Below are 21,151 nucleotides of genomic sequence, written 5' to 3'. Positions count from 1 at the left end.
AGTGAGGTAGGCAATAAACAGTTGTGTTAAAACAAAACTCATATTAAGCCGATAAAAGAAATTGATTGGAGTTTACTGAATATATGATTTGCACATTGGGATAACATTTTGACTAGGGAGACAAAAATGTTCCAAAAATGGGAAAGACTTCCAAAATTCTTACACCACATCTTATCAGCATTGCCAAGGAAATGGGGGCCAGAAGAGTGTTTATATAATAACTTAGCCTAAAACACAGCTTCCAGTCAGCCCCTGGAGATTCTGTTTCCTGAAACTGACTAAATTCTTCCAAAGAGCACAAGGCCTAAGGCAAAACTATCTGATGACTAGCAAGACTGTTGTTCGACTTGAAGAGGACTTTCAGGAGACCATTTTCTTCAAGGATCAAGGTTCAAAAAGACCTCAGGCCCAATGGACTGGGTACCCACTAACCCATCCAAACTCCATGGACCCCAGAAATCTGGATCCCAGGAGAATTAAAACGGTTTCTCAGTTGTAAAATTAGTGAAGGGCTGTGATGAAATGCACTGTCCAAGTAAAAAGGGTATCACTCATTGTTTTGTTATAAAAGCTTAGTAATACCTGGCATCTGTGTATTACCATCTTGGCTATAAAGCACTTTGACACATACCACCCTATTTTATCCTTATAAACACCTGATGAGGGAGACAGAGAAGGTATTTCTTAGTTATCTAGTGCTGCTGTAACAGAAATACCACGAGTGAGTAGCTTTAACAAACAAATTTATTTCCTCACAGCTTAGGTGGCTAGAAGTTGGAATTCAGGGCGCCGGCTCTAGGGGAATGCTTTCTGTCTGTCCGCTTTGGGAGAAGGTCCTCGTCTCTTTTCAGCTTCTATTCCTAGGTTCCTTGGTGATCATGTGGTACCTGTCTTCCCCTCTGTGCTTGCTTGCTTAATCTACTCTTGTACATCTCAAAAGAGATTGACTTGAAACACACCCTACACTAATATTGTTTCATTAACATAATAAAGAAAACCTGTTCCCAAATGTGATTATAACCACAGGTCTAAAAAACCAAACTAAACCCACTGCCCTGAGTCCATTCCAACTCATAGCAACCCCGTGGGGTTTCAAAGACTGGAAATCTCTGTGGAAGCAGACTGCCGCATCTTTCTCTCGAGGCACTGCTGATGGTTTTGAACGACTGACATTTTGGTTAGTAGTTGATCGCTTTAACCACAGGTATAAGGGTTAGGCTTTGAACACGTATTTTGGGGGATACAATTCAATCCAGAAGAGTTTTATTATGGACGTGTTTTACAGGTGAGGAAATGAAGCTCAGAAAGGCTGAGTGACATGTCCAAGGTCACAAAACTAAGTAGCGAGCAGGGTTGGAGTTAGAATCCAGGTTTCTGATTGCTCTTTCCTTGTAACAAATTGATACTGTAAATTAGAACCCCAGACAATTCTGGTCATTTGCTTGGTGTGCAACCCACTGGAAGTCTTACCTGTTTGAACCTCAATTTCCTCATCAACAAAATGGGGATACCTACCTACCTCACAAGAAGCCCTGGTGGCACGATGGTTAAGTGCTTGGCTGCTAACCAAAATGTTGGCAGTTCGAACCTACCCAGCAGCTCTGTGGGAGAAAGACCTGGTGATCTGCTTTCTGTAAAGATTACATCCTAGGAAACCCTATGGGGCAGTTCTGCTGTGTCACATGGGGTCACTGTGAGTCAGAATCGACTCGACAGCTCCAACCAACACCACCTACCTGACAGGGTAGCTCTGAGGATCAAACGAAATAAAGCACCTCCCCCAAACCAAAACCAAACCCGGTGTCGTCAAGTTCATTCCGACTCATAGCGACCCTATAGGACAGTGCAGAACTGCCCCATAGAGTTTCCTAGGAGCACCTGGTGGATTCAAACTGCTGACCTTTTGGTTAGCAGCCGTAGCACTTAACCCCTATGCCACCAGGGTTTCCTAAAGCACCTGGTAGACTATAAACGCTGGTACAAATATAAGCAGTTGCTATTATTGTTAACTAGAGGGAGAAAGCCGTGGTGTGAGAGGCCAGGTTACTTTTAATGCTGTTACCCTACTCGTGGAATTTTAAACGAAGCCAAAGCATAAGTTGTTACCTTCCGATGTTCTACTCTTTCTATAATACAGTCTGCATTGGTTTTGGGCCTGGACTATTAGTTAATCTACCAGCCAGGACTGCAGAATGGTACTGAAAGAAGTGTCTGGAAGTGGGACAGAGAATCATTTTGGACTCATCCCACCCCTGCTGCATTCCTGAATTTTCTGGCTCTTCTTGGCATCTGAAGAAGCTGGTGTGTAGTCAGTAACAGGCCAAGCCACCTCGCTCTGGCTTCCTGGGCCCATTTGGGAGGGCCCTGAATTAGCCACGTGGGGTACTTGTTCAAAAATCACTTGGACGGCTGCACTCTTCTTCTCGACACTGGGCCCCACTGTTCGGGAGCAGACTTGGATTAGGAGAGAAGCGTCTGAGGTTTCTCTTAGAAAAGATGAAACTAGGCAACCAGTGAAGAGCAGGGATTAAAGAAATGAGCTCCTTCAATTCTAGACTGAGAACACTTTCATCATTCAATCCACTGTCAGGGAGCCGTCTGACCACACTTAGCTGTGGATATAAAGACAGACCTTATTTATAAATAAGGAGCCCTGGTGGCGCGGTGGTTAAGCACTCGGCTGCTAATTGAAAGGTTGGTGGTTTAAACCCATCCAGTGGCTTCTCAGGAGAAACCGGACCATCTGCTCCCGTAAAGATTACAGCCTAGACAACCTTATGGGGGCAGCTCTGTTCCGTCCTGTAGGGTCACTGAGTCGGAATCGACTCGGTGGCACACAACAACATTTATAAATATGGCTCAGTTTATACCTCTTTTTTTTTATTTAGCAATGTCAAGTTCCACTATTTTTTTCATAATTCTCTCCAGCCCCATGCCCTGTGTACAAGAGATTTTAATAAATGTTGTGAGGAACTTCTTTCTCTATGACATTCATTCGTTTATTTGTATAAGAAACATTAAGTTTTTATGTCAGGCACTATGGTAGGGCTGGGCAGTGGTGATTCAGTGGTAGAATTCTCACCTTCCATGCAGGAGACCCAGGTTTGATTCCTGGACAATCTACCTCGAGCATAGTCACCACCCATCTTTCCGTGAAGGCTTGTGTGTTGCTATGATGCTGAACAGGTTTCCTTGGAGCTTCTACACTAAGACAGACTAGGAAGAAAGACCTGGCATTCTAATTCCAAAAATTAGCCAATGAAAATTCTGTGGATCACGACGGTCTGATCCCCAACCAATCCCTGGGATGGCTCAGGACGGGGCGGTGTTTTGTCCCATCGTGCACGGAGTGGTGGTGAGTTGGGGCTGACTCGATGGCAACTGACAACAGCAATGCTAGTGCTGGGAATTCAAAAGTGTAAAGACACAGTCTCCATTCACAAGGATGCCCTGCTGTAGGTTGGAAGTACCATTGAAGGGTTTCACCCAGAAGAGTGACATGATCAGATTTTCATTTTCGTGTAAAATTGATTTCAGTGGTTGGAATGCAGCATGATGGCAGGTGCTGAGGCAGCTATCTTGTGCAGTGAGGTAAAAGGCACATGTTGAGAATGGCAGCTCAATGAGATAGGGGAGCACAGGTCCCTGATCGTTACAGAGCTTCCATACCAGCCTTAGACTACCTATCCAGAGCTTTGTGAGGGACAAATAAAAAACCTCTAGTCTTATTTTGGCCATTATTATTTGGGTCTGTAATGTCAGGCTAACCAATATCCTTAACTATTATACCTGCCTATAGTGGATAGGAAGCCTTGGTGGCACAGTGGTTAAGAGGTTGGCTACTAACCAAAATGTTGGCAGTTCGAATCCATGAGCCACTCCTTGGAAGCCCTATGCTCTACTCAGTCCTATAGGTCACTATGAGTTGGAATCAGCTTGATGGGGCTGGTTTGGTACAGTGTATAGACCCTTTAAGACAGCTCTAAGTGATCCCGCCTCCTGGCTTTCACACCGTTGTGTAATCTTCTCCCTCTGAGTGTGAATGAGACTTCTGACTTGCTTCTAACCGACAGAATACAGCAAAGGTGATGGAATTCCATTAATAAATTACTTAAGATCTTACCTTCCTCTTGCTAGCAAGTCTCACCCTGGCAAGTCCTGCGAAGCAAGTTGGCATGTTGGGAGCGACCCTCTACCAGTAGACCAGCTGTTGCTGAATAGATTCTGACTCCTGGAGACCCCGTGTGTGTCACAGAAAAACTGTGCTCTACAGGGGTTTAGTGGCTGATTTTGGGGAAGCAGATCCATCAGGCCTTTCCTCTGAGGCTCCTCTGGACGAACTTAAACCTCCAACCTTTCAGTTAGCAGCCAAGCGCATTAACTGCTGGCACCACCCAAGGACTGAGCTGCCCTATGGAGAGGCTCAGATGGCAAAGAAGTGAAGGCAGCCTCTGGCCAAGAGCCAACAAGGAACTGAGACACTCAGTCCAGCTGCCTGCAAGGAACTAAATCCTGCCAATGACCTGTGAGCTTGGAAGGCTCTCCCATTCAAGCCCTGGCCAACACCTTGATCACAGCTGCACGAGACGCCCTGCAGCAGAGAGCCCAGCTCAGCTATGCCTGGATCCCTGACCCACAGAATATGTGAGATAATAAATGCATGCTGTTTGAAGCCTATACGTTTGTGGTAATTTGTTATGCAGCAGTAGATAACTAAGACATTGCCAAATGCACATTTAAGGAGCCCTGTTGCTGTTGTTAGGTGCCATCGAGTCGGTTCTGACTCACAGCGACCCCATGCACGACAGAATGAAACACTGCCCGGTCCTGTGCCATCTTTAGAATCATTGTTATGCTTGAGCTCATTGCTGCAGCCACTGTGTCAATCCACCTCATAGAGGGTCTTCCTCTTTTCCACTGACGCTGTACTCCGCCAAACATGATGTCCTTCTCCAGGGACTGATCCCTCCTGACAACATGTCCAAAGTGTGTAAGACACAGTCTCGCCATCTTTGCTTCTAAGGAGCATTCTGGTTGTACATCTTCCAAGACAGATCTGTTTGTTCTTTTGGCAGTCCGTGGTATATTCAATATTCTTTGCCACACCACAATTCAAAGGCGTCAATTCTTCTTCGGTCTTCCTTATTCATTGTCCAGCTTTCACATGCATATGATGCAGTTGAAAATACCATGGCTTGGGTCAGGTGCACCTTAGTCTTCAAGGTGACATCTTTTCTCTTCAACACTTTGAAGAGGTCCTTTGCAGCAGATTTACCCAATGCAACATGTCTTTTGATTTCTTGACTGCTGCTTCCACGGCTGTTGATTGTGGATCCAAGTAAAATGAAATCCTTGACAACTTCAATCTTTTCTCCGTTTATCATGACGTTGCTCATTGGTCCAGTTGTGAGGATCTTTGTTTTCTTTATGTTGAGATGCAATCCATACTGAAGGCTGTGGTCTTTGATCTTCATTGCTAAGTGCTTCAAGTCCTCTTCACTTTCAGCAAGAAAGTTTGTGTTATCTGCATAATGCAGGTTGTTAATGAGTCTTCCTGCAATCCTGATGCCCCGTTCTTCTTTATATAGTCCAGTTTCTTGTATTATTTGCTCAGCATACAGATTGAATAGGTATGGTGAAAGAATACAACCCTGACGCACAACTTTCCTGACTTTAAACCAATCAGTATCCCCTTGTTCTGTCTGAACAACTGCCTCTTGATCTATGTAAAGGTTCCTCATGAGCACAATTAAGTGTTCTGGAATTCCCGTTCTTAGCAATGTTATCCATAATTTGTTAGGATCCACACAGTCGAATGCCTTTGCATAGTCAATAAAACACAGGTAAACATCCTTCTGGTAGTCTCTGCTTTCAGCCAGGATCCATCTGACATCATCAGTGATATCCCTGGTTCCGTGTCCTCTTCTGAAACCAGCCTGAATTTCTGGCAGTTCCCAGTGGATATACTGCTGCAGCTGTTTTTGAATGATCTTCAGCAAAATTTTGCTTGCGTGTGATATTAAGGAGCCCTAGCGGCCCAATAATTAAGCATTTGGCTACTAATTGAAAAGTCAGTGGTTTGAACCCACCAGCAGCACCGAGGGAGAAAAGACCTGGCAATCTGCTTCTGTAAAGACTGTGGCCAAGAACATCCAATGGGGCAGTTCTACTCGTCAATTCGGGTGGCTATGATTGGGAATCGACTTGATGGCATCCAACAAAAACAACAACAATTCACATTTGTCTTTCTTGGCTTCCTTCGCTTTGGTCTCATATTCCTGACTTGACTTTCAGACCCTGACACCAGACTCAAATGCAAACACACTTTCCTGCTTTCACATGCATCAGAGCAGCAAAAAAAAAAAAGGTGGATAATTTCTAGATTCCATGAAGTAGGAATTCTCTTACCCAGCTGTTGTGAAAGTAAATGGATACAACCACCTTGTGGCTGTTTCATGTCGTCGAGTTGACTCTAACTCAGTGACCCCGTTCGACAGTGCAGAACTGCCCCATAGGGTTTACCTGGGCTGTAATCTTCATGGAAAGGAGCCCTGGAGGCACACACTTCAGCGGGTCGAACTCACCAGCCGCTCCGTGGGAAAAAGGACCCTAGCAATCTGCTCTGGTAAAGATTACAGGCTAGGAAACCCTCCGGGGCAGCTCTACTCCGTCACATGGGGTCGCTATGAGTTGGAATCAACTTGACAGCACACAACAGCAGCGGATATTCTGCACGTCACAAATGAAGGAGCTCTTGCCAGTGTTCGCCTGAGTAATTCACATTGGGCTATCTGTTCCTCTACTAAATGTAAGGTCCTAGAAGAGTTAAATGAAAGGAGAAGTGTTGCTAACCTATTAGCAGAGTTTCTACTCTGAGTTACTGCGTTGCTCGATGAAAATACTATTACTCCAGACATCGTCGATGGCTATATATTCACTCGCTGAGTTACATACACACAACGCTCCTGCGTGTTACAAATCCACTTAACAGCCTCGAGTCTTGGGTTTTCTGTTCACATTGCTAAATTAGCGTAAAGACATGCAAAATCATAAGCAAGGAGAATCCCCACAGACTACTGCCAAGAGGTTTTGTGTTTATTTTGGCATACGTAAGACATACTTTGAATTTTTAAATGTGAAGCAGTTCTTTTCATTAGGAAGATGTGATTAAGTGAGATTGGCCTAATGGTTCTGCTCTTTAAGGCCCCTATCCTAATCGCTATGAGTCGGAATCGACTCGACGGCAGTGGGTGGTGGTTTCTAATGGAAGTGCTGAGGCGCAGGTATAGAAAAGGTCATGAATAAAACAGAGCAAAAGCCTCAGTTTGACTGGAGAAGGCAAAGCGTCTTCATCTCCTTCTCTTGTCTATTATCTCCTCATACTACCTACAAAAAAGGGCAGCATCAGAGAGGCACACTTGCTGCCCTGAAAATCTCTCTCTTCAATCCTGCCTTCCACTCACACTGTGTTCCACTTCACTTTCTGAGGTTGGTCTCCTGGCTTTCTTCATCATCAACTTTTTGCTTCTTTTCTCTTCCTAATAAAACCTGCTGCCATTACGTTGATTCTGAATCATAGCCACCCTACAGGACAGAGTCGAACTGCCCCATAGGGTCTCCAAGGCTGTAAATCTTTGTGGAAGCTGTCTTAGTCACCTACAAGTAGACGGCTTTAACAAAGAGAAGTTTATTCTTTCACAGTCCAGTTGGCTCGAAGTCCAAATTCAGGGCGCCAGCTCCAGGGGAAGTCTTTCTCTCTCTGTCACTTCTGGAAGAAGGTCCTTCTCATCAGTCTTCCCTTGGTCTGGAAGCATCTCAGCACAGGAAGCTCAGGTCCAAAGGACGCGCTCTGCTGCTCCCGGGGCTGCTTTCTTTGTGGTATGAGGTCCCTGACTCTCTGCTTACTTCCCTTTCCTTTTACCTCTTGAGAGAGAAAAGGTGGTGCAGGCCACACCCCAGGGAAACTCCCTTTACATTGGATCAGGGATGTGATCTGGTAAGGGTGTTACAATCCCACCCTAATCCTCTTTAACATAAAATTCCAATCACAAAATGGAGGACAACACAGAATACTGGGAATCATGGCCTAACCAAGTTAATAACACACATTTTTGGGGGGACATAATGCAATCAATGACAGAAGCAGACTGCCACAACTTTCTCCTGTGAAGCAATGGGTGGGTTTTAGCTGCTGACTTATCGGTTATCAGGTGAGCACTTAACCACAGTGCCACCAGGGCTCCTTCTCTGCTCTTCACAGACCTGGAATTCAGAACACCTCTACATGTTGGCATGGCCCCTTGGCACTGAGGACATCTATTTGTTTAAGAACTCTCCTGCTCCTCTAGGCAGTGATTCTTAAAACCTTTTGACTTACATTCAAGGTAAGAAATATATTTCACTTCACAAACCACTACACGTATCAGTCAGGAAAAAAGAAATCAGAGTATTTCAGCAGAAAGAATTCAGTATAGGGAACTGCTGAAGCAGGCGTTAGAGGACTGTCAAAGTAAAAAGGTCACCTTGGGTGGTGGTGGTTACATGCTGTCCAGTCGGCTCCGACTCACAGCAACCTTACGGATAACAGAAGGAAACGCCGCCTGGTCTTGCATCGTCTTCATGATTGTTGCTGTTTGAGTCCATTGCTATGGCTATTGGGTCAACCCATTGAAGGTTTACATGTAACCCTCTACTTAGCAAACCACCAGGCTGTTGTGTATCATCGAGTTGATTCTGACTCATAGTGACCCCGTAGGACAGAGTAGAACTGCCCCATATAGTTTCCTAGGCTGTAATCTTTACGGCCACCACTCGTCTGTCAGTCTGTCACTTGTCTGACCCTCCGCTCCACCAAGCATGATGTCCTTCTCCAGGGATTGGTCCTTCCTGATAACATGTCCTAAGTATGTGAGATGAAGTCTCACTATCCTTGTTTCTAAGGAGCATTCTGGCTGTACTTCTTCCAAGACAGATTTATTCCTTCTCCTGGCAGCCCATGGTTTTTGAAGGATAAGTAGAATTTAGATGGGGTTGGGGGAGGCATCCCAGGTACAGAACGGTAAAAGCCCTAGAACAAGGTAAGCACAAGGCACGCTCAGTGCAGTACTGGAACTTGGAGACCAAAATTAGCAAGGGAAATCTGAGTGTCAACCAGAGCTGAGAGCTGAAACCTTGGAAACAGAGGGTGCAGAGATTTTTGCTGTTAGGTGCAGTTGAGTAGGCACCAACTCACAGTAACCTTATGTATAACGGAATGAAACGTTGCCAGGTTCTGAGCCATCCTCACAATAGTAGGCACTTTTGAGGGCACTGTTGCAGCCACTGTGTCAGTCCATCTCACTGAGGGTCTTCTTTTTTGCTGACCCTCTACTTTACCAAGCATGATGTCCTCCTCTAAGGACTGGTCCCTCCTACAGAGATTGGACCTTGGGAAGTATTTCCACGGTTAAGGACCAGGGAAGGGAGTCTCTGAGTAGTGCAAAGGGTTAATGCACTTGGCTGCTAACTGAAAGGTTGGAGAATGGACTCTACCCAGAGGTGCCTCAGAAGAAAGGCCTGGCAATCTACTTCTGAAAAATCAGTCATTGAAAACCTAAGGAGCACAGCTCTACTCTGGCACACGTGAGGTCACTATGAGTTGGCACTGATTCCTTGGCAACTAGTTTAGAAGAGCTAATGGATGACACAACGAAGCAGTGTTTGGAAAGCTTTGAAGAGAACCAAATCACGGGCCACTAGGGAGGGGCTGTCAGCAAAGTCAAATGCTACAGAGGTGGAGAAGACTGAGAGCCGAGGGGAAAAATCTGGCTTCGACTCTGATGCGCCAAGTCTCTTTAAGGAGGGCTCCTGACCACACTGCCTGGCTATATGGACTCACCTGTCTTGTTCCTTCAGCTCTACTTTTGAGATCTGCGGAATGTGTTTAACTATCACTTGAACTGGGCCAAAGTACCCGGCAAAAACAATAAAGTTTCTTGCCCTCGTTCTTCCCCGGCTGCCCCTAGCCGTGTGTGGTTTTTGAAGGCCGTGCTTCAGTGGCTCATGGTCTTCCCTCGCTGACTGTTCTCTTCAGCTTCCTGCAAAGCAGCTGTTCCACGTCACTGCTGTCATCCATTCTCTCTTGGTGTCTCGTCCTGCTGAGTGGCTTCGCAGGGATACTGGCTTCAAAATACAAGGAGGGCTATGCGTTGGGACCTGGCATCTGGAGGCTTGTTCACGGCTGTGGGTTGCACTACAACCCTGGCCAGCTGCCTCGCAGATGCAAGCGACTGGCCACAAGGGAAACAAGACGCAGGAGAGATGGATCAAGTGAACCTATCGTCCCTGCTAGAAAAACATGTGTTCAGTTGATAGCAGATCAGTTTCACCTTCTCTGTGAGCAAAGGAGATTCTATTTACATGCTCATTATATATGCAGACTTGGGCCCAAATTGCTCCAGCCACAGGTTCAGGTGTCGCCTCTGTAAACATGCCATTACTGCTGAATGCTCAGATTTTGTTCTGGGCCTTGTTGCCTGAGTGCTGTCTTTCCTTTCTTCACAATATAAGCTATGATGATGTGGACTTTGGTTTCTTTTCTTTCTCCTAGGTAACAGATCGCAGCTCCTATCGCCTGCTTCCTCATTTATGCTAAACAGAGCAAACCACTCTCATGGATGTCAGAAAGTGGTTTTCATAATTGGACCCACCATGAAGGTAGCTTGGTACATGAGCTGCTAAACAGAGCAAACCACTCTCATGGATGTCAGAAAGTGGTTTTTATAATTGGACCCACCATGAAGGTAGCCCTGTACATGAGCTGCTTACTTTACTGAATAACTACACCGTGGGCTGAATCAAACAGAATCTGCAGATATATACTGGGATGAAAAAAATTATTTTAAGAGCTGCCACCAGAGTTCATTCTGGGGAAGGTACTTTCTTTGCTAAGGAGCCCAGGTGGTGCAGTGGTTAAGTGCTCAGCTGCAAACTGAAAGGTCGGCAGTTCAAACCCACCAGCAGCTCAGAAGGAGAAAGACTTAGTGGTTTGCTCCCCAAATGATTACAGCCAAGAAGACCCTATGGGGCAGTTCTACTCTGTCCAGTAGGGTTGCTATGAGTTGAAATGGACTCGAGGGCAACAAGTACACGTACTTTGTTGGCTTAAGAAAATATTTTGATTAACAGGTTAGGAATGTAAGGTGACCCTGAAGGTGCAGGAGACCGAGATAATTAAAACTACTGTGAAAAGAGAAAAGAGTCGGGAAGGTGGGACCAGAGACTGTGGCTAGTAGGGGGGTCGCAGGCTAAGGTGAAAGGAGAGAGAGGCGTGTGTACCAGGGCCAAGGGGTGAGGTGGGGGACTGAGGGACTTTTAAGAACAGGGAATTCTTATTCTTAGCTTCTTTCGGATCCTTCATTTAAAAACCCCTCAGCTGCTCTAGACCTTCACAAAAGTCTGCATGCAAACAGCTTGAATGGTTTTGGGGGAAATCAAAGAAAAGGGTTGGAGTCCTACCCATGTGCCAGCAGGAGCAGAGAAAAGAGGTGCTGAAGGTAAGACGTGAGGGAAACTAAGCATTCAGAAAAAGCAAGAACTCAGAGCCACCTGTGACCCGAAACTGCAAGCCCCCAGGGAATGTGCGATCTTGGATAAGGGGCTCAGGAGGTGGATAAGGGGCCCCAGAGATGGATAAGGGGCTCCAGAGATGGATAAGGGGCTCCGGAGGTGGATAAGGGGCTCCAGTCAATTTCTACAAGATCTCTGTGGACACGGTGACCCTGACTGACAAATGGATGACACACATAGTTGCTTGCTATTTTCAACCATCATCTCTCAAGATACATTTATTACTAGGAAACGGACAGGGTCAGTAAGTACCTGTATCCCTGCCCCCAGTTTCCTTAAATCTCTAGGCTTTACTATTGTGGGTAAAATCTGGAGATCTGGCTTCTACTATCTCCCTGGTCTCTTGCAGCTCTAGTAAGTAATATTTTTATGTTCCTTTTATGACAGTGAAACGTACAAATCTTGAGTACCATTCCATGAGTTGCAATAAACATGTATCCCTCTGTAGCCTACACCTTTATCAAAATCTGTTATTTTTCCATCACTACAGAAAATTCCCTGTCAGCCAAACCCCACCCCCGGCCCAGGCAACCACTATTCTTTCATCACCATGGATTAAATAACTAATATTTAAAAGCAATTGTAAATGCCAGGCTTTGTATTATAGTGTTTCATCAGTATTTTTTTTTTTAATTGCAGGGTTTATTTTTATTATTTTTTTTGTTGCTGTTGTTGAGACTATACACAGCAAGACATATGCCAATTCAACTGTCTCCACATGTACAACAACTCAGAGGCACTGATTATATTCTTCAAGTTGAGCAACATTCTCACCTTCCTTTTCTGAGTTGTTCCTCCTCCATTAACATGAACTCACTGTCCCCTAAGCTTCCTATCTAACCTTTCCTGCTGCTATCCTCAGTTTGATCTCATATAGATAGTTCTTTAAAAGCCTACAATGCCCAAGGCAGGCATTCATTACTAGTTAAGTTATACTATTGTTTTTTGTTTGTTTCCTGTGTCAACAACTTTTATTAGTAAGTAGTATTCCATGGTATGATTGCATCACGGTTTAATTTTTCATTCATAGTGACCCCACAGGACAGATGAGAGCTGCCCCGTAAGGTTTCCAAGGAGTAGTTGGTGGATTTGAACTGCTGACCTTTTGGTCAGCAGCCGAGCTCTTAACCACTGCGCCACCAGGGCTCCAGGTAAGTGCCCAGGAGTGCAATTTGGGTTCACATGGTAGCTGCATACTTAGTTTTTTACGTAACTGCCAAACCAAACCTATTGCCATTGAGTGGATTCTGACTCATAGCTACCCTGTAAGAGAGTAGAACTGCCCCACAGGGTTTCCAAGGCTGTAAATCTTTACAGAAGTAGTTTGCCACATTTTTCACCTGAGGAGGAGCATACGGAGATCCCATATAGCCTACGTCTAAAAAAAACAAAACAAAAAAACCAAACCCCTTGTCATCTGATTCACAGGGACCCTGTAACACAGAATACAACGGTTTCCTTAGGGTTTCCAAGGAGCAGCTGGTGGATAAAAACTGCCGACCTTTTGCTTAGCAGCCAAGCTCTTAATCAATGCGCCACCCTGACATCTAGTTTCCCTTTTATTAACATCTTAAATTAGTATGGCACATTTGCCACAATTAATAAACCAGTATTCATACATATTGATACATTTGTATTAACTAAAGTCCATACTTTATTCAGATTTCCCTAGTTTTTACCTTGTCTCTTTTTTCTGTTCCGGGATCCCATGCTACATTTAGTTGTCATATCTCCTCAGGGGCCTCTTGGCTGTGACAGTTTCTCAGACTTTGCTTGCTTATGATGAACTTGAGAGTTTGAGGAATACTGGTCAGGTGTTTTGAAGAATGTCCCCGTATTGGAATTTGTCTTGATGTTTTTCTCATGATGAGACTGAGGTTATAGATTATTAGGAGTATTGATTGGTTTTAAGAAGACTTCAGGGGATATTTTTGGTTTAAGATTTAAAGATTATCTCAGGGCAATAGTTTAGGAGGTTCATCCAGCCTCAATGAATTGAGAAAGTCTGGATTCCATTCTGAATTTGAAATTCTGTTCTTCATTTCCCCCTTTTGATTAGGATTCTTCTACAGAATCTTTGATCAGAGTGTTCAGTCATAGTAGAGCTTCATCAGTATTAACACATTTACTTTGCAAATGAATTCTATGAGACAAATATTATTACCATTCTGCAAATGAAAACACTGAAGTTCAGAGTGTGCGACTTGGCCCTAGTTATCAGCTAACAACTACAGCAGCATGACATGAACTAATGAAGCTCATGCTCTTAACCCCAGTTTACACTATACTGCCTGTCTGAGACGATCATGGAGAGGCCACAAAAGATGCCCTCAGAGAGAGTCTAAGACCTGCATGCAATTAAATCAGTGCAACTTCGGGAGTCCTGGTGGCGCAACCATTAAGCGCTCAACTGCTAAACCCACCCAGTGGCTCCAAGGAGAAAGACCTGGTGATCTGCTCCCATAGCGAAGATTACGACCTAGAAAACCCCATGGGGAAGTTCTACTCTGTCACATGGGGTCACTATGAGCTGGAGTCGACTCACAGCACGCAACAACAGCAGAAGAAGAAAAAAAACCTTACTCCTTTTATGTACAAATCACAGATATACATATACAGATAGGCAGTATATCTATGGTATTAAAATTTCATGAAGATGGTGGTGATGAAAAACAAAAAATTTCTAAGGAGGAAGGGCAATAACAACAACAAAAAGACTGAGAAACACTGCTCTCCACCCTCTAAACTGGAAGGATGTTCTCTTCTCACAGAATTTACCACATCCTCTCGGCTGAAAGTTTGGTAGTCTGAATCCACCTAGTGGCACCACGGAAGAAAGACCTGGTGATCTGCTTCTGTAAAGAGGACAGCCAAGAAAACCCTATGGGGCAGTTCTCTTATCACTCGGGGTCGCTATGAGTCCCAATCGACTCAATGGCACCTAACAACAACAGTGCCACGTAAAAGCTCTGAAACCTCCTGAGTCATTCCAAAGGCCACACGCATTCCATTTTATCAAATGGCTTGTTTACATCCCTCAGAGGCATGGCAGAAAGGCGGCGTGACACAGCGAATTCTATTTGACTGCGGAACAGCGCACGCACGGGGGCTCAGGCTGCAGATGTCCCACCCGGGGCCAGCGGGGGAGGAGCTGGCCCAGATGCCCTCTAAGAAGAGCCAGGCGCTGCGAAAATCTGACGCCAGCGGCCTCCTCCCAGCAGACAGCAGGGTAAGCGGCTCTGCAGAGAGCAGGAGACGCGGCCCTCCGCCGGGATTGGACGCTGCCAGCCGGCTCGTCACGCAGCCCCAGAGCTCACTTAGTCACCGTCCCCCTCAGTGTCACCGTCCCCCTTCTCTCCCCTCCCCACCCACACCCGGGCGGCGCCCGCAGGCCCCTCCCCGCGCCCAACTCCGACGGCCCCTCCCCCGCCCTCTTCCCGCGCTCCCCCCGCCGCCGGCCGCGCTGCCATGGCAACCCTGCGCCGCCACCGCCTTCTCACGCACGTCGGGAGCTAACGGCCTCGCCCCACCCCCACTCCACCTGGACCTCAGCGCGAACTGCCAGCTCGCCACGTGCGGCACCTAGGTAATGAGTCAAAGGGAGACGGGCCCGAGCAGGAAAGCAGGTGTTAGGGTACCACGGCTGGCGGCCCCGCCCCGGAGGCGCCAGGGCTGGGCGTCGGCCGCCGTGGGCGGAGGGGAGCGGGGCCTCGCGCGGCATCCTGGGGTTTGTAGTCCGGTGGCGCTTCGGGCTCGCGGCCGCGGTGGAGTGGTCTGGACGGGAAAACTACAAAGTCCGGCGGCCCGGGCTCCTGGGAAAGACCGATATACTTGGAGCCGGCTGGGGGAGAGAAAACCTGTCTTTGCCCTGAGGGGGCCCCTGGGTGGTCCCGGAACGGGGCTCTGTGCGCCGGGGAAGGGAGTGGAGGTGAGATGGGGTTTCCCGCCCTGCCATTCATTGGGCCCGCCCGGCCGGGGCACCGCCCTGGGCAATCCCAGGGATGAGCAGCCACCAGCGGCAGGGCCTGGGCCTGCCCGCCTCTGCCCATCCAGGGTGCTGCTGTCGGTGCAGAACCGTATGTATGTCACACACCTGAGAGCGAATCCGTCCCCTAGCTGGGGACTGGATCAAGGTTATTCTAAAGTAGCTCAGACGCGTTTGCATATGAAACCATCAATTAACAGTTGCTCAAAGGGCAGAGATGTTTAAAGATTGGGTGTAGATGTAGATAAAAGACACCACTGCTATTATGAGGTTGTGTGTGTGTATGTGTGCTTTACCGTTTTGCATTTTATTTATTGAGGCTCAAGGTTGTAAAATGAGTCCCACCCCCAACTTAACAGACTGAATTCTGCCTACACATGGTTTGACTCCATCTATTTTAAAGGTTAGTTCAGATTTAATGACTAATAGTGTTTCAAGCAGAGACTTCTCTTTTTTGTTTTTTTAAGCAGTGGGTAGTAGGAATTATTTTCTTTGATTATTCCAGTGTTTTTCAGAATTTCTCAGGAGCATTTTTTTCCCCATTCAAAATTTTATACACAAATTGTTTTGTGACATTAATTGCTGTCCCTGCAATGTGTCAGCAATCTCCCCGTTTCCTTTTCCACCTGGGCTTTCCGTGTCCATTCGTCCAGTGTTCCTGCGCCTTCTTGCCTTGTCGTCTTTGCTTTTGGGCAGGTGTTGCCCATTTGGTCTGGTATATCAGGAGCATGTTTTAAGAATAAAAATGCCATGTTCTGGTGTTTTCTTTGCTGGGGCACGCCTTCGAGCTGGCTCACGGCCTGGTGATAATGAAGCAGGCACACCAATTTAGAAAACTCATCTTGAAGGCCCCTTTAGACATTTTTTTAGTGGGAACATAGCCATACAATGTTGGAAAATGGTTGATCGTTTTGTGGTTTTTTTTTTTTTTTTTGTGGTGTTTGAGAAACAAGAAAGTGACATAAGGCCCGGAACACTATAAAAATTTTTTTTTCTCTCAATTAAAATGAAACTGACCTCTTTAAACTTTATTTAAAGTAGCAATTTTGTAGGAGAGGGAGATGCAGAGTGGGTTTAATAAGGCCATTAGAAAAAATTGAGACCATATGTTCTCTAGTACAGGGATCTGAAGTATTTAATTTATTCATTCAAAATTTAAGAACGTGTTATGTGCCAGGCATTCTGCCAGGTGGTGGCAGTAAGGACATGACTAGAAGATAGCCTGTGTCTTGTTTGGGCAAACCGCCATGTCATTTTGGTAGCATGATACATAAAGGTATGTGCAGGTTGCTGTGGGAGCCCAGAATGGGGATAAATAATAATACAACGGAAATACTTACTGAATGTTTACTGGATAGGAGGCACTATGCAGAGCCTTTTGCGTGCAGCCCCTTATTTATAATCCTCCAAAGTAACCACTGTTATTTAGAGATGAGGAAACTGAGGCCAGATGGTAAGGCAGGAATTGGATTTGAACCCAGCTGGGTCTAATTCTAGTCACTGTCTCCACTGCTGATGGCCATTCTCCTTACCAGTTGGTAGGAAGGTACTGACTCCACCTAAGCAGGTCAGGGGGAGTCTCCAGTATGTTGTGACATTTGGCTTGTGTCAAGAAAGCTATAGTAAGCTTTCACTGGGGAGAAGGTGAGGAAAGTCATTGTAGGCAAACGGTATAGCATGAGGAAAGGATGGATTTAAGGATGAGTATTTTATATTTGGCGAACCCTAGTTCTGTAAGGAGCCCTGGTGGTGCAGTGGTTAAGTGCTCAGCTGCTAACCGAAAGGCCAGTGGTTCTGAACCCACCAGTTGCTCCGCGGGAGGAAGATGCGGCAGTCTACTTCCGTAAAGATTACAGCCTTGGAAACCCTATGGGGCAACGGGTTGATAGTTCTATATGAAGTCCCCGGGTGATGCAAATGGCTAACATGCTAACAAAAAGGTTAGAAGTTTGAGTCCACCGGGAAGTGTGCTGGAAGAAAGAATTGGCTATCTACTTCCAAAAAACCACATCGAAAACCCTACGGAGCACAACTCTACACTGACACACATGGGGTCGCCATGAATTGCAATAGAACCTGTTGCTGTCCAGTCGATTCCGACTTACAGTGACCCTCTAGGCTCCCCAGAGACTTTATTTCTTCATTTAGTTCTGTTGTACTGTGGTGGCTTTCATGTTACTATGATGCTGGAAGTTATGTTGCCAGTATTTCAGATACTAACAGGGTCACTCATGGTGGACAAGTTTCAGCAGAGCTTCCAGATTAAGACAGACTAGGAAGAAAGGCCTGGAGATCTGCTTTTGAAAATTAGCCAATAAAAACCCTCAGGATCACAACAGAATATTATCTGATACAGTACTGGAAGATGGGCCCCTAGATTGGGAGGCACTCAAAATACACAGTGGCCAAACAGTGGGCTTGAGCATACCAATGATTGTGAACATTCAGGACCAAGGAACGTTTTGTTCTGTTGCGCATGGGGTTGCCGTAAGTCAGAGTTGACTCAACGGCAGCTAACAACTTCAGGTAGTTCTGTATGGCTGGACCCTGAATACTTGCAGGACAGTTGGAGAGCCCAGAACTTAAAGGAGTTGGTAGCATGCTAAGAGTTTAGAATTTTTCTTCAATATGGGGAGACTGTTGAAGAATTTCAAATAGAGTAGTGGTGTCATTAGGTTTGTGTTTTAGAGAGATAACTCCAGCTCTAGTGTGGAAAGTGGACCCAGGAGAAAAGAGATTAGAGAGGTGGAAGGGAAAGAAAAGTTCAGGAGAGAAATGAAGAGGGTCTGAAATCAGAGTTACGGGAAAGAGGTGGATTTGATATTTAAGAGGTAAAATTGATAAGACGTAACAACAGGTTTAATAACAGGTTGGATGTTGGGGAGCCAGAGAGATTTGAAACCCCAGGGGAATGATTCTTAGGTTTTTGGTTAGGGTGCCTGACAGGGTAGTGAAACCAGTGATTGTGTTCAGAAGGTGCAGGTTTTTATTGGGTTGAAAGATAAAGACAAATCAATTCAGCTTTGAGTATTTATTCAAGGAATATTCACATGGGGTATCCAGTATGCAAGGAGCTCTGGCAGCACAGTGGTTAGTGAACGCTTGACCACTAACCCCCTAGCCATTCCGTGGGAAAAAGTCCTGGTGATTTGCTCCCATAGAGATTACAGCCTTGGAAATCCTATGGGACAGTTCTTCTCTGTCCTATAGGGTTGCTATGAGTCGGAATCCACTGCACTGGGGCGGGGGGGGGGGGGGGGGGCGGTGGTAGTGGTGGTGGTGTTAAATCTATTTGCATTTTAAGTGCATTTGGGTGTGGAGTTCAGGAGAAAGGCCAGGGCTGGAGATAGAGGTTTGCATATAAATAAATAGTTGAAGTTAGAAGAGGGTGTGGATTGGCTCACGTTGGAGAAATTTGAAGAACCGAAAAAGGAACAGGTTTGCACATGGAACTCTTGGGAAGCAGAATCCTTTAAGGCTGTGCGTCTGTGCGTGTGTCTGTGTGTGTGTTTTGGGGGAGGGGCTGTGTTTGAGAAGATGTGGGGGAAAGTGTTCACAAAGGAGACTGAACAGCTTAGGAGGCAGAGAGGAAGGAGAAGAACTGGAAGGAGAGGAAAATAAGCAGGGAGTGTTGAAGAGGGCAGGTAAGGTAAAGATAGAGAAGCATGCCATGAATTTGGTGGCTAGAAGTCATTTGTAAAGTTTGCAAAAAAGGAAAGAGGATAGGCTACTTTTTAGAAAACGTATTACAGAAAAGAGAGAATAATGAGCCCCCATGAACCCATCACCTAGCTTCAAGAATGAATACGTAACCAATTTTGGTTCGTTTATACCCCTAACCACCAACTGGGTTATTTTAAAGCAAGACTCAGATATTATATCTTTTCAGCTGTTGTTTTTTCATATGTATCTCTAAAAGTTAAGGACTTAAAAAAAAAATTCTACTTAAAAAGCTGCCAGTACTTTCTTAACGTAAAATTTCCAGTCACTTCTTTTGAGAGAAGCTTACCTATCAAGAAAAGAAAGAGACATAACTAAAAATAAGTTTGTAACGTTGATTTTTTTTTTTTGGTGAAAGATTGAGTGGCCAGATTGTAAGTTTTTAGCCTGGATTCTCTTCTCTCCAATGCATTAAGCTGTTGGGGAGATGTTTAAATATGTAGGAGGTGAAGAAAGAGGAGAGAGATCCCTGAAAAAGTAGGAAGTGAATTACCAGTGCTGTGTTCTGAGTCTGTCTCAGTCTGTAAGTGAATTATTTCTTTTATGAGGATCAGCACAAAGTAGGTTCCTATGAGGCGGAGGTTAAAGATGTCCCAAATGTCCAGTTTTTCCAGATGGCTGTCCCACTCCATCATCTTTAACACCAACCACTCTCCCCTCCCCTCAGTACTCTCCCTTCCACCTCTGGGCTCTATAACTCAGTGCAATGTCTCACAGAACTCACGGACCCTACTTACAGTTAAGTGGTTTATTAGGGAAGTAACAGGGTAGGACTTGGGATCAGGAACAACTCAGGACACAGTTTTTGATCAGGATAGCTCCTTCTTGCCCTCTGCTGCCGGGCCTGTTCAGGGCCTTCTCGGAAAAGTGTTGCAACTCTTAGCCCTGTGGGTCTGCAAGCACCACAGCAGCTGTCTAGCACTGGTCTCTTGGTTCCTGCCGTCTCATGCCACTATCACACTTGCTGCTGTTTCGCTGCTGTGTCTCACTGTCTTTGTGTTCCAGCTCTTCTCTCTCCCTCTCTCCCCATGCCTCCCTTTAAGCCTAGCAGGATGGCAAAACTGACCAATCTCCTTGTTAGGGTTCTATATACCTTATTTGTGTGGTGCCATCTCCACAAGGGTTCCATGCACCTTATTTGCATTATTACCAAGCTATCCAATCCTCTTGGTTGGCCACAAGCATCTCATTTGCATAGTCCCACTCAGTCATTTGGTGGGAGTTACGAAAACTGTTAAATAGACGAAGAGACAGTTTTTCAAACTGAGCAAGGGATGCTGCGTGGTTTAAAGTCAGGAAAGGTATGCTCAGGGTTGTATCGTTTCACCATATTTATTCAATCTGTATGCTGAGCAAATAATCAGGCTGGACTATATGAAGAAGAATGCGGCATCAAGATTGGAGGAAAACTCATTAACCTGCATTATGCAGATGACACAGCCTTGGTTGCTGAAAGTGAAGAGGACTTGAAGCAGTTATTGATGAAGATCAGTATGGATTGCACCTCAGTGTAAAGAAAACAGAAATCTTCAGAGCTGGACCAGTAAGCAACATGATAAATGGAGAAAAGATTAAAGTTGTCAAGGATTTCATTTTACGTGGATCCAGAATCAACGCCCATGGAAGCAGCAGTCAGGAAATCAAATGATGCATTGCATTGGACAAATCTGCAAAAGACTTTTTTCAAGTGTTAAAAAGCAAAGATGTCACTTTGAGGACCAAAGTGTGCCTGACCCAAGCCATGGTATTTTCAGTTGCCTCACTTACGTGTGAAAGTGGGACAGTGAATAAGGAAGACTGAAGAAGAATTGACGTCTTTGAGTTATGGTATTGGCAAAG

General features: G+C 45.5%; 1 protein-coding gene across 9 annotated transcripts in view; it reads left to right on the top strand.

Annotated features, from left to right (window-relative positions):
* KATNAL1 (katanin catalytic subunit A1 like 1) overlaps positions 1-21,151 on the top strand; it is a 306,368-nt gene that overhangs the window by 148,097 nt on the left and 137,120 nt on the right. For 5 of the 9 annotated variants that reach the window (XR_007515202.1, XM_049867866.1, XM_049867859.1 and 2 more), the window contains exon 1: positions 15,409-15,535. The exons of 1 other annotated variant lie outside the window; for it this stretch is intronic. The gene's annotated coding sequence lies outside the window, so the exon portion shown is untranslated. 3 more of the 9 variants (XM_049867865.1, XM_049867860.1, XM_049867863.1) reach the window with 3 other exon arrangements.

This window comes from Elephas maximus, chromosome 23 (assembly GCF_024166365.1).
Source record: "Elephas maximus indicus isolate mEleMax1 chromosome 23, mEleMax1 primary haplotype, whole genome shotgun sequence".
Classification (NCBI taxonomy): domain Eukaryota; kingdom Metazoa; phylum Chordata; class Mammalia; order Proboscidea; family Elephantidae; genus Elephas; species Elephas maximus.
Note: the sequence above shows the minus strand (reverse complement) of the source record. Positions and strands in the feature narration are given on the sequence as shown.